The sequence below is a fragment of the Apus apus genome, chromosome 3 (genome assembly GCF_020740795.1).
Source record: "Apus apus isolate bApuApu2 chromosome 3, bApuApu2.pri.cur, whole genome shotgun sequence".
In the NCBI taxonomy this organism is placed as follows: domain Eukaryota; kingdom Metazoa; phylum Chordata; class Aves; order Apodiformes; family Apodidae; genus Apus; species Apus apus.
Window position 1 is genome coordinate 74,024,291 of NC_067284.1, and position 10,407 is coordinate 74,034,697.

A 10,407-nucleotide genomic window follows, 5' to 3' on the forward strand; every position below is an offset into this window, starting at 1 on the left:
TCAAAGAGGAGAGGGCCCAGGATAGACACTTGCAATAGTCCACTTGTTATCAGCCTCTGGGTAGAGTACAAAATATTGTCCACATCTCTCTGAACCTGACCATCTAAACCAGTTTTTTACCTTCTGCTAGTCCATCCCACCCATCCAGACTATAACATCCTGACTTGGGTAGAAGAATATTGTGGTAGACAGTGTCAAGTGTCACTAAAGTCACAGTAAAATGCCTGTCAATAAATCACATACGAATATTAACTACATATATTTACCTTTGTGTATGTGCATGCACTTTTTGAAAACTGACTTGTGAACTACACAGTCTAAAAGCCAGTCAGCATGGTAGTGAAGTGAATTAGTCTTTGGAGTTCAATTTCTTGAATATGAGCTCTGTTGTTTTCCACTTTATGTTTTCTGGGATTTTTTAAAAGCAACTATCTTTGTCTGTCGTGAGTCAAATGGGTCTGTGCATTTGACTGAAGGACCTACTTCTAGCCATAAGTCATCCTCTGAAGTTTTTCCTTCCCCTAACTTCAAAATAAGTTCTAGATAAAATAAGCACAGAGAGTTTTCCCCTGCAATTGGAAAATAGAACCTGGATGTGCTCCTCATAATCTCTTCTTCTTGCTGGCAACATTATTTTCCTGATGAAGTTAAGAATATGCTTTGAGAGCTTCTGGGTGCAGAATGAGGCCGTGCATGCAGGATGGTGTGTGTGTGTATTTTTTAACTGGGTTGGAGAGCTCACTCCCTCTCAAAGCCTTGAGCTATTCAAGGTGCATGGTGCCTACCTGAGCTGCTCTGCTGCAAAATTTGAACCATCCTTCATAGTAGCTCAGTGTGTGCTACTGAACTCGGGTGCAGCCACACTCAAGACTGTTGCCCATAATGGCCAACATGATACCACTGATTCCATGCTGAGGTATTTACAGACAGCTACCTAGCTGGAGAGGAGACTTTCTGAACCTCTGGTCCCTCATCTGTCAGAGATTTCCTATCCAAGAACTGACTCTGACTGAAAAAGTCAGACACAAAGGCTGGTGACAAAACAGGACTGGTGCTGGAAGGCAGGCCTCCCCCCTCTTTACAGTATACAAATTTCCTAAATCCCATGTTTGGGCAATTGTTCCAGCTCTCCTCCTTGGACCATGTTAGATATGTAATGACGCCTGGGCAGATAACTTAGAGGAAATTTTTTTTTTTTTCAGAGTGGCCTGTCAGCTTGTGCCTGAAGCCCAATGTTGATTTTAGGCAGCGTGCTGGAGATGCACTAGTCCAGGAGTCAGGCAGCACTACAGCAATGACAAATGTGGAAATTACCATATGAGAAAAATGCAGAGGTTGGTATAGGTGTCTGAAACAGCCAGTGCAGCTCAGGTGAGTGGGATGTTGTTTCTAGCTGATCCCCCTCCCAAAGTGCACTGAGGACCTTTATAAACCTGCAACTGCCTCCTCCCCACAGCATTTATGTGAATGTCATAGTAATTATTATTTCCATTTGCCAAGAAGTGCAGTAACTAGCCTATGGCAGTTCATTGGGCTGCAGCATAGCCCAGTCTTGTGACTCCTGGAACTCTGAATTTTCTGTGCACAGAAATCCTTCCTTTACCAATTCCATGACACAGCACTTGGTGACAATCAGTCACCTGAATGCTTTAATGAGCCCTCTAAAGCCCTGGAGCAAATGGCTGAACTTACAGTTGGATTTTCCCACCAATTTTGGCAGGCAGAAAATCAAATTCCTTGTAAATGATCTTAGTTGTGAATGTAAGTACTGCAGCCTGGTTTTTTACGCCAAGATTATTTACCAAAATAGGGTTGTGTTGGGTGAGAAGGGAGGCAATCTCATCATGCAGCCTTTCTAGCCATGCAAGAATGTGCTTACATGATGTAGTTACTGTCTTAAACCAGCTAATCCTCCTTCCTTTCCAGCATGGAGTCTGCACCACTAGGTCTCAGAGACACTTTTGCCAACAGATGACAAGGTTTCCCTGGATTCAAGGAAGGGTCCTGCTCTTAATATGCTGGGGACTGCAAATGCTGTCCTTGCTACTGCTGTGAAGTGAATGTTGTGTAGCTCTTGGACCTGGGATAGTGACAGTCAAGAAGCCCTGGGAAACCACAGGTGCTTATGACATGCCATAGATACCAGCAGGTTTTGCCCAAGATATGTTGCCCACAGCAGGAATAAGAAGAGCACCCTTTGCACCAGCTGTCTGCAGTGTCTGCAACCCACAGCCCGGCTCATGCCGCTGTGGTCACACTGTCTGCCTTGACCCTACAAACTCTGATCACTTTGATGAAAACAATTTGATGCAACCGGCAGAGACACCAGGTTTGCAGTTACCACACCCACCTGCAAAGATATGCATGCTCTTGGAACCATCTTCTTTGTGCCAGGGTTACATTAAGTGAGCAGACAAGTCTGCTTCAGACCCAGTGGCATGTTGGCCAGCAGGGATGGTTACAAACAGTGGTTTTCTCCAACTCTGCTTAACAAGGCCTCCTCCTGCTGCTTGGAACAATGTGTTGTTACCACAACATGACATCTAGTTAAGAAAACAAAGCCAAGCACAATCCACCCAAACTTCAAAACTTCCTCTGTCCCTTCAACAGATTTTTCTTGTCAGGTTCAAATTATTTCCAATGAGTGCTGGAAAAAGCCATTACTCTGGTTTGGCCTCTGCTGCCCAAAATCAACAGAAGGTATTTCTGGGAAGCAAACATCATAGGATACAAGAAAATTACATTGACCTGTAGTAAAATTAGGGTGAGCTTCTTTGAGAGTTGGGCTGTGGTGGTGGTGATTTCATACTGCTCTATTGAGGCTCCACTTCCTGGGTTGATGTGTCCAGACTGCATGCTGTAATTTCAGTTTTTGGTGATCTGAGAGCAAAATCTCAGAAGCCACAGGCAACATTACCTAGCCTCAGTGGGAAGGCTGGCTGGGTCATGTCACCACATCTCAGCCCATAGGTGAAGTATGCTGGGAGGGCAGTGAGACAGACACTTGGTGCTTGTGCCTGCTCTTACTGTTGTTCTTGAGGGAGTCTGCTACACGTTTGCAAGGGAGCCAGGTAGTGGATGGATGTTGCACAGAACTTCAGTCTCCCAGTCTGTCAAGCTTCAAAGTTTTTCCAGCTTTCAATTTTGTCTAGAGTTTCTTTCTTAAGACTCCCCCCTTCTTCAAACAGAGCCTCAACTCTGGCTGGGTCCCAGAGATAGATACCAAATGGCGTTTTTTTTCCCTTTCTTTTGCTCTTTCTTCCTTCTCGTGAAGCTGGCAGACTCTCCAAACACACATCCAACCAACGCACAGTGCATTCGAAAACAGGCCATCTGGCTGAGCACTCCTTGAGAATGAGAAGACAAGAAAAACAACCCTCTTGGAGCTGGCAGCTGAAAGGCAGGCAGCCCGTACGTGGACCTGATCTCGTGGTGCAATCCAAGAGCCGTCCAATCCAAGGGCATTGCAAAAAATCTCTTTCCTAATGAGCAGAATACGGCTGTCTCCAGAAGCAGCTCCAAGTCAACAATTTGAGTGGGATGCTGAAACTCTTCTCGCTGCACATGTGCTCATTAATTAAAGCCACTTTGGAAGATGCCCCGGACACCCCCGCCGGGGCTGCCAGCCTACCCTCCTCAGAATCCTGCTTGCTGCTTTGCAGCCCCCTGCTGGGCAGGGACCTGCAGATCCCCAGGGAAGGATGGGGCCAGCAGCATCCAGCTCCTAACCACAAAATGGACCCATTGCTTCACCGGTGAACAGCTGCACAAGGAGCAGAGCACTGCGAGGAAGTTGCACTCCATTTGCTTTGCTGTCGTTTTGCTGCCCTCTGAGTTTGGTAAGAGACAGAGTGCTCCAGGCATGAAACCACTCTGGGCAAGGTCAGCAAGCAACAGAGAGGGAAGTGAACTGAGCAACCCAATATTGCAATTCTTAGCTATTTTTTTCTGATGATGAAGGACTGGGTTCATAAAATCAGGGTGGCTGAAGTGAATGCAGTCATTAGTAGCTAAATCCCTCAACAGCAGAACTGGGAGCACTTGGTGAAGCTAGCAGGAGATGAGTTTAAAACAGATTAATGAAATCACATCACCTTAGGTAGGGAACTTGTAAAAGCTGGCTGCAGAGGCAGACAGCATCAGCAGGCTCAAAATAGGATTAGACAAATTCCCAGGCAACAGATCCATAAATGGACACTTAAGAGAATAGGCAGGATGTACCATCTAATGTCCTGATCCAACAAAGGTGAAAGCTGGGGAAACACAAGGGAGAGGGAAGTGTCCAGGCCTGTGTCTCTCCCTGGGTAGTCTCTCACCTTGTGCCCACTTGGGAGCAGAGTGCTGGGTGGGGAGGACCACTGCTCTGGGCCAGAAGGGCTGTTCTTTTTTTATTGTAGGGTTAAATCCCTGTGCTAGCCTGATCTGAAGGTCCTATGAACAAATTGTTGCCTCTTTAAATTACCAGAAGGAAGCTAGAATTTTTCTCAGAAAACTGGATCTGTGGAACATTTCCATTAATGTTAACAGTCAAGCTCTGGCTGAATCTGTTTGGTCTCGCAGACATGACATTTCACACAGCAACTGCGTGATTCATTTGACCCTTCACCTTCTTACTTGGGATCTCCCTGGTTCTGCAACTGCCCCCTTAGTACTGATGAAAGCAAGGACAGCTCAGCCTTCAACAGAACATACAGCTACATCTCAGCTACACGTGTATGGGTTTCCAATGGCTGGTTACAGCTCTACACCTCCAGATAGGTATTTCTCAGGTTTCTGCTGTGGCTTCTTGCATGCAGTTGTGTTTCCATTGTGAGGGACTAAAGCTCTTGAACTTTTGACTTTATTAACTAACAAGTAGAGTTCTGTAAGGGAAAAATTTCTTACTTATCTAGAAAAATTCTGACAAAGGACACACAGCACCAATGCAGATCCTTAAGGAGCTCTGTGTTTCTTGCCACTAAGGTCTCAGAGACATTCAGTGACTCTCCCTTTTATTGATATGCAATGTAGTTGTCCCCAGCTGACAAAGGTGAAGTCTAAAGTTGAGATTTTGTATCTTTATCTTTTTAAACCCACTGCTTTATAAGCTTTAACAAGGAGAGAGAGATGGTCCTAAACTGGAAAGAAAATTAAAAATAGGGGTTTGATGGAGTCAAATATGGCCCTTCTTTGGTGCTGACTTAATTCAAACACAGGTGGCTAGTTCAGAAAAACCTCAACATGACAAGAGATAGAGATCTGTACTACATCAGGGCAGAGGGCAGCAGTGCAATCACACCAGAGAGAATGTAAAGAGTAACTGGGAAGCTTCAGTGTAGAAAAAAAAAATGGGGAAAGGGGCACAACAAATTAGAAGGAATTTCTGGGTCATCAAATCTAGTCCTTTGCTGTTATGATATCCCACAGCTGATAAAGATATGCCTTTGAATGATTATGTTTCTTATTCCCATTGTTCCTCTTTGGAGGTTAATCTGAACTTCACTGTGCTCTTGTTTTGAAAGCTTCTGCTAGTTTGCAGCCTGAATTTATTTATGACCTGTGTATGCCCATTTTAAGATCTTTCCTTTTTTAAACTCTAACCTGCTATTAGCCACATTTAGTAAAACTTTTAGGGCATAATTCATCTCCTACAAATATGTGTGTTCTGTTACACTAACATTGTCCCTTTTTTATTTTTAACTTACAGGAAAGCAGAATAATACGCAAAGACAACATGAAACAGATGTTTCATGTCTACATTACAATTCAGACAGAAATTTAAATCAGTTGAAGACATCAGAACAAAATGCTTTGTAAGTGTTTCTTGTGCTATCAGTTACTCAAGAGATAGTTACAGGTAATACGTATTCCAGTACATATTTCTTCCTTTAGAGCCTTTTATGTGATCTTGTGAAAGGTAGATTTCCTTCAGGAATGTGATCTGAGGTCTGAGGTCAAGTCAGATGGAGCTCTGGGAGTGTGGCATTTCCAGAGACTGAGTTACAAACTTGCTTGAGATGTTTGTGTAAACAGCACTTGCCAAAGAGACTATCAGGATATATTATCATATTGAGACTACTGTGGGAGTGTCATTTGTACCTTATATTCCAATAAAATTATTTAAGTTTTCTTCAGGTTGATTCCAAAATTAGATTTAGAGAATGTCAAAACCATAATCACAGAAAAGGATGCCAGTTGGAACACTTTTCTAGTGAAAAAAAAAAACAGTTTGAGAGAGTAGTTACTTTCATAGAAAGTGTTCACTGTCCTCCAAATATGCTCCCCCCAAGCCCCCCATAAACCCTAAAGCCTTAAAAGCAAAAGCGAGTTGATTGTTGGCAGTTTGGGGATTATTCCCCTCCCTCTCCCTCAGCTTTTTCCAATGGAAAATATTCAGGGTTTGGGTTTTCAGCCCTTTGCTGAAATGTCAACATTTTCCAAAGGGGGAAGGAGGGGAAAAGAGAAGAAAAGAAAAACATGTTCTGACCAGCTCCAGTCAGAGCCAAATGGCTCAGTCCTGGATTTGGTCAGGGAAGTATGCTGGAGGGGAGAGAATGGGAGCGTCTTGGTTCCACGCACAGCCTGGCTGGGCCAAGGGCTGCGTATCACAATCCATCTGTGTGAGTCATTCTAGTCAACGTTTCACCAGGGGAGTGTGTCTAGTGGCTTTTAAGCACTTCAGGTCAATATGTTAGTTGCAAACACTGTCTTGCCACTTCCCAGGGCCACTTCAGCTCTCAGTGCATGTGTGGGATGCACACAGGTACACCCTCTTTGAGTTCAAGTCTTCCAGTATTTCCACGACATCTTTAACTCTCAAAGACGAGAATAACACCTGGCACCTCTCCAAACCTGAGACTTCAGCTCTTCCCCATTCATAAAAGAGAAGAAAGGAGTAAGATGGGAAGTGCTTGTAAACACACACGATTGTCTCGGTTCTCTGCTCAGGTGATGCTGTCTTGTGCTGTGCAATGGCTGGAACTTAGCCTTTGAAAGCCCCAGCCAGCTGTGGATTGGTTAGCCGTAGGCAGGGTGAAAAGCTCCAAGAGCCAACACAAGGGCGGCTAAAATACACATGCACATGCATGTGCCATCCTGCTTTCTGGGGGAAAAGGAGTGGCTTTGTTTCCCCAATATGTTGCTGATACACAGCTGCCTGCTTAGCCTCTGGAAAGCTGTCCCAGTACTTGGGCACTTTCTGAGATTTGAGGAAGGCAAGGGCCGTCTTTGCTTCTGCCTCTCCAAGGTGTCTCCCACAGCTGCAGTGGGGAAGCTGGTAGATAGATGTGTACCCAGACTAGGTCTTTGTCCCCCTCTAGTGACTCGACTGCAAACGAAGTTTTCTTGAGTCCTACTCCCTCCAAGCAAGATGGTCACTATTTCAGGCCAGGATGTTGAATGGTTTCCTTTCTGAAGGCCAGTAGGACATCTAAGCACCACTAGCGGGTCATATATTTATACACACTCAAACATTATTCATTACCAAAGTAAACAGTAATTAGGAGCTTGACTTTCTGCTCTAATAGGCCACGTGTCCCTGCTTTCCTCCCATGGAGGATGGCAGTCATAGACTTCAGATGACAGCCCTCGTGTAGTCCTCCAGGAGACCCAGCTAGGGCCACTGCTAGCAGTGGAAAAGCACATGCTCCCAATCTCTTGTAACCAAACACTTGCTGAGTCACAGCCCAGTCACCCGTAGGCTTAGCAAGTCGCGTCAGCCATCTGTCACCAGCACATCCTCCTCACCCTGCTGTGACTCCACGGGAAAAACAACAGGAGGCAGATTATGTTCAGCTGAGGAGCCAGGCTCTCGTGCATCTTGGCTCTGAGTAACCCCTGGATTGCCTTCTAACCAGTGGTGAAGCCTTTGGCGCCTCTTAGTTTGGCCCTTTGTCAGGGAAGAAAGTGACATTCAGGTTCAAACGCTGAAAGCTTTGCCTGACTAATCAGTGACTCCAAAGAAGACGACTCGGGCAAGACATGGATAGCATTGTGCAAAACGTCCCTCCTACAGCCAGATCATCTACACGGCCCTCCACACTGGCCTTCTCCTCCAAACAGTGTTTAAAAACAGCACCGAAACATGGGGTGCCCTGTTTCCTAAGGCCGTGTCCCTGCAACAGCAGCCTTTTTATGTCTCCTGTCCTAACAAAACCCCATGTTTCCATGGCTGGGTTCAGCTGTGTGCTAGAGGTGCAGCCCTGGAGAGCACAGGCCCAAGAGGTGGGATCGCTTCCTTCCCGGTGCCAGCATTACCAACCAGATGGGGCACTGCCCAGGTACACCAGCCAGCAGGGTTGCAGGGGGCATTTGGGGACAGCTCAGAGTAGGATTCGCACAGGATTTCACAAACCTAGACCACTGCACTGCTCACCACAGCCTCCCCAGCTGTGGCTTCCTAGGCCTCCTTGCTCATGTGCTTGCAAGTCTGTTTTCCTCATGAACTCCTTGAGGGACAAATCACCCACACCAGCAATCTGACCATTCTATTTTATCCTAAGGCGATGAAAGAGTACAGAGTGGATCTGGCCTTTTTTGTTCTGGAGGAAAAAAGTGAACTCAATGCCAGGCACAGATCCCAGGCTGTATAGTTCAAATCATGGTCCAAGCACATAATTCCCATTTGTGTTTGTGTGCACGCAGGGCAAGGGTGGGGGCTGGTGTGGGGGGGTGAATATAAGAATGTAATTGTCGTAATTTAATCCAAAACTACTTCTTGGAAGAAAAAAAACCAACACAGGCCAACACGAAACAGCATGTTCAGTTATAAACACCACATGAAAGAGCTGTATTATGTTCTACTTGGTAACTGACATCGAATGTTAGTGTTCTCAGCTGCCCACTACTGGGCAAAGGCTTTTCCAGCGCTCTCCCCTCCCCGATGCAAACAAAAGCCCCCAGCCAAACTGCGCCTCAGACACCAATTTCTGAGGCCACAGCGAAAATCCACATAGAAAGTTCACGATGGGCAGAGGAGGCAGGCTGGTAGATGGAGCAGGACAGAGCGGATCAATAACCATCTGGGACTCGGCACGCCCATCTCCTGCAAGGCCATAAAAACGTTGGCATGTGCCATGTGAGCTGCGGAGGGTTTTCCCTCCCCCACATTTCCCATAACTGGCCAGTGTATTCCCAGGAGTGGTGGGTCGTGCTGGCACCACGGCTGCTCCTCTCTGATTGACTCAGGTGCTTGGCAGGCTGGAAGGAGCAGCAGCCAGCAAGAGTGATGCTCGGGCCCTCTTCGCCCTTCCCTTCTCCTCCCAGGCCTCCAGCTGCAAGTGAGTCACTTGGTGCAAAGGAAGCACAGTCATTCCAGAGTAGATCCTCAGGGGTGCTTACCTACTTCGCCCCGGATGGCACTGCACCCCCCTCAGAATGCACCCAGGAACACTAGAGACCTGGTGATTAATTTGGTATGACTTCTCTCCCTCCCGGGGATCCCCCGGGAGGAACTGCCCCTCCCGCCTGTGGGGACCAGGAAGCAAGAACAAAATGCCCTCAAATCTTTGCTGTCCCTGGTGGTGGGAGCGGCTGGGATCTCCTCTGGACTAGAGGCTCTGCAAAATCATCTGCTGGAGTCATCGCAGCAGGGTATCATGGAAAAAAAAAAAAAAAAAGCCTTCTGCTTGAAGAACATGCTTTTTTATCTACACGCTAACCTTTATTTTTGGTGGGGCTGGGTGACATTATCAGCACCCGTGTTCGCTGCCGAAGTGAAGCATCTTTGTTGCAGCGTGGGTGGGAGATGGGTTATCATCGATACGGAGCAGCCCTAGAGAATGGCTTCTGTTATTTCCTTCTCTGTTCTTGCAGGATGGGTGACACTGCTCAACGACGATCCGCTGAGCAGAATCCAATTAAAATCTGAATTGTCGCCCAGTTGGAGGAAGGGTGAGCGAGGTGTCTGCCCGTACCGTGGCGCCCGGGGGGCAGGACTCCTGCGGGGGCTGCCTTCCGCCCCCCGGGGCGGTGGAGGGGCAAAAACCCAAGCCTCTCGCCTCGCCCGAAAGGTGGAATTGAACCACTCTGTCGCTAGACAGCTACAGGTTTGAAGCCTGCACCCCAGACCACTGAGGGTCATCCGGGCAACTAGCAAGCTCCTCCCGCACCCCTATATAAAGCCCCGTCGTTCTGCCACTCCTCGGGCACGGTGAGGACATCTTTTCCCGGAGAGCCGTTTCCTCCCGCGGGCCCCCGTGCGGGAATTTCCCTCCGCAGCGCCCCGAAGCGCGGGCACGCTAGAAAGGAGCGGTGGGCGCAGCCCCCCTGCCGGCCCAGAAGCCCCCGGGCTCCGCATGCAAATCTAGAGGGCGGTGATTGGCTGCGGCCGGGGCGGGGCGGGGCGGGGCGCGGCGGGCAGGGCCGGGCCTGGCAGCGCCGCGGGCTGGGGCGGGTGAGTCACCGCGCTTCCCAGAAGCAGCGGGGCCG

The 10,407-nt window shown here is 47.7% G+C and overlaps 1 non-coding gene across 1 annotated transcript; it reads right to left on the bottom strand.

Moving 5' to 3' along the window:
• Positions 1 to 9,979: 9,979 nt before the first annotated feature.
• On the bottom strand, positions 9,980 to 10,066 carry TRNASTOP-UCA (transfer RNA opal suppressor (anticodon UCA)). The gene has a single exon. It is a non-coding gene; the product is annotated as a tRNA-Sec (tRNA).
• Between the last annotated feature and the right edge of the window lie 341 nt (positions 10,067 to 10,407).